A 3,321-nucleotide genomic window follows, 5' to 3' on the forward strand; every position below is an offset into this window, starting at 1 on the left:
AAAAAAAAAAATACACCTCTTTTAAAATGGTATTTTTGTTTGGTGTTTTCTGCAAGGTACTGAGGAAATAGCTTGTAGGGTGAGCTTTGGGTATAACTTAGCCCCGTCATTATTCAAAGAGAGGAAGAGGAAGGATCTTAAAGGCAAAGACAGTGACAGACCATTCAGGATAGGTAGGGTTTACAGGGAGATAAACACAATCCCATCAACTAGGGAGAGATGTGCTGCAGTGTATAGGATGAGGGAAATAGTTTGTGGGATGCAAGCAAAGGAAGCAGGGTATCCTTAGGCATTGAGTGGAGCCAGAAAGATCATGCGGCCTTTTCCCCAAGAACATGGCCACCAAGTAGGAACGGTTGGTGACAAGACACAAGGCTTTAAAAAGGTAATCCTGTGCACCTGACAAATAGAAAGAATAAAAGATCAAAATTGAAGGCAGGCTATAAGAGTATCAAGAAATTCTTAAAAACAAAAGTGATTTGGAAGCACGAAACTTACAGTTAATGCTACCCAATGTCATGATGGGCCAAGAACACTGCGGCTTCCTAAGTAAGAAAATGCCATATACCAAAATTTTAAATGGAACACATTACTTTTTTTTTCATTCAACCCCCCGTCTCTGAAAAAAAAAAAAAAAAAAAATTTTTTCAGGGGGACGGGGGAGTATGGGACATGGTTGGGAACAGTAGTAGTAATCTTAGTAGTATTTTGTTGTTATGATAAACTTTGTATTCAAACTTAGTAAAAGCCCATTAGCTGCCAAGAGGGAATAAGGAATAAATTTCCAAAAATGTACAATTTTCTTTAGAGAAGTTTCAGAACCAAAAGACTAATTTACATGAAAAGCTGTAGAGAAAGTAGTTGAAAAGTCCATTCATAAAACTTTTATTCCACTTACATGAACTTAATACATGTGTTCTTAACAATTATGCTTGGATTGTTCATGAAAATCTCATAAGACATTAAACAAAGCTAGCCATCATCTCAAGTTATTTCCCTGTTAACTATTTTTGCAGCACATGCATGTTAGGCAAGTATCAAAAACAAAACAAAACAAAAACCTAAAAAATGTTAAATACATGCTTTTTTTGTTTTACTGCTGCGCTTGATATACATGAAGTAATGAATATCAAGCAATTCATTTTTACTGCATCTTTACTTGTACATTTGTTCTTAGGTTGCCTAAAACATTTAAATACAAATAAAATGAGTGTAGCAAAAATAATGAAAGCAAACAGCAGGTAACTTTACAAATAATGGAATGTGAACCGTTTCTGCCCTTATCCAGAGTAAATTGGGTCACAACTAAAGGAACACTTCTGTAGCTGTAGTCGATGGTGTGCACATTGAGACTGAGTATTCCGTAGATAACACATGGTTTAACATGTAATATCCATGGGATATCCATTTCTACTATAGCCTTGTAAGTGCTCCAAACCTTAAAAGTACCCACAGCTACACCTGTGACTGGAACCAATTATCCCTTTTATTCCCCACCAGGACAAACCAATACGAGGCAGTTTTCTTTGCTTAGACATGGAAGCAGTTTTAACACTGGCCCTTGTGAAGCCACAATGTACTGAAAGTACTATACCAAACATTTATAACTTGTATAAAAATTCCACATCCCCATATTGGCCACCTCAAGATGAAAACAGATAACTCCCTAAATGTTAACTGGTTCTACTCCCCTAATACTAAACATAAAAACCACATGGGAAATACAGAAATTCAAATAGAAGTAACATAAACCTGTCATAAATCGTAAACAAAAAACTATTTGTGGGACAGCATGGATGATAAACGGGTCTACTGTGTCAATTTAAGAATGAGGCAGACGAAAGTTGGAAGGCTGGTTAATTTTCCTCTCCTTCTCCTACTTCAGCTTTGTCTCCTTGGGTATCCAATGTCCACAATGTCAAGGTGTCTCTCAGTAACTGCATTATTAGTGTGCTGTCTTTGTATGACTCTTCACTTAATGTATCAAGTTCAGCAATGGCTTCATCAAATGCTGTTTTTGCAAGAGATCAGGCTTTCTCAGGGGAGTTCAGAATCTCGTGGTAATAGAACACAGAGAAGTTAAGGGCCAGACCCAATCTGATAGGATGTGTTGGCTGCATTTCCTTTTTGCTGATTTCAAAAGCTTCTTGGTATGCTTGCTGTGGCTGATCCACAATCCCTTTCTTGTCATCACCAGCAGGGTCCTCAGCGAAATAGTGGTAGTAGTCTCCTTTCATTTTCAAATAGAAGACTTTGCTCTCTGCTTGTGAAGCATTGAGGATCAAGAACTTTTCCAAAAGAGACAGTACATCATTGCAGATATCTCTTAGCTCGGTCTCAATTTTCTCTCTGTATTCTTGAGCCATCTGCTGTTTTTTCTCAGCACCTTCTGTCTTTTGCTCAATATTTGAGATGACCCTCCAAGATGACCTACGGGCTCCTACAACATTTTTATAAGCAACTGAGAGAAGATTCCTCTCCTCATTGGATAATTCAGCTCCTTGCTCAGTTACAGACTTCATGCAGGCCGCCATGTCGTCATACCGCTCAGCCTGCTCGGCCAGTTTGGCCTTCTGCACCAGCTTATTTTTATCCATGACTGGATGTTCTGTGTCCGGAGTGGGTGGCGACGGATGGACGGGGCTCAGCGGTCTCCTATTAATATGTTTCTTAACTGATTTTTCTGAGTAATAAAGAATAAAGCCACAGGGGTGTTCAAAATGTGTTGAGAAGCTTTGTTCCATCAGCCACTGAAAAGGCAAGAAGCTTAGGGTTACACTTTCCGAAATCGGTGAAGAGGAATAGGCAGTGGGACAGTCCCTGAAGCACCTGTGATCCCTGCTACGGAGTCCATGACGTTAGTTCCCTCGAGGGGGTGTGGTTTTTGGACCTGGTATCTCTTAATGCTCATGGTGATGCGTTCACTTCCATTCACAAACATTGTCAGTGGTGAGACCCACGACCATGTCCACAGTCTTGTGGTAACAAGTTGAGAATGTCAGGTCAGCTGTGAAGCACTGCTTCCTGGTTCCCACTGTCCTTGTCTCTGAGGGTGGAGGGAGGTGCTAGATTTCAGTGCTTTGTGACCCTTCTTCCAACTTTTCAAACTCTTTGATGGCATGACGCTTTTCAGTCCTTCAGTACAACTTTAAGATTTTACTAAATGGCAAGTTTAGCTTTATGTTTGTAAATATGTAAAGCAACCCTTATTTAGAGTTCTTTCTTTTTTTTTTTTGCGGTACGCGGGCCTCTCACTGTTGTGGCCTCTCCCGTTGCGGAGCACAGGCTCCGGACGCGCAGGCTCAGCGGCCATGGCTCACG

General features: G+C 40.3%; 1 protein-coding gene and 1 pseudogene across 12 annotated transcripts in view; one reads left to right on the forward strand and one right to left on the reverse strand.

Moving 5' to 3' along the window:
* The window catches only part of FGD4 (FYVE, RhoGEF and PH domain containing 4), a 209,972-nt gene that overhangs the window by 89,890 nt on the left and 116,761 nt on the right, over positions 1–3,321 (forward strand). The gene's annotated exons all lie outside the window — the stretch shown is intronic.
* Positions 1,857–2,724, reverse strand: LOC112066361 (14-3-3 protein zeta/delta-like; annotated as a pseudogene).

Source organism: Physeter macrocephalus, chromosome 6 (genome assembly GCF_002837175.3).
Source record: "Physeter macrocephalus isolate SW-GA chromosome 6, ASM283717v5, whole genome shotgun sequence".
NCBI classification, from domain to species: Eukaryota; Metazoa; Chordata; class Mammalia; order Artiodactyla; family Physeteridae; genus Physeter; species Physeter macrocephalus.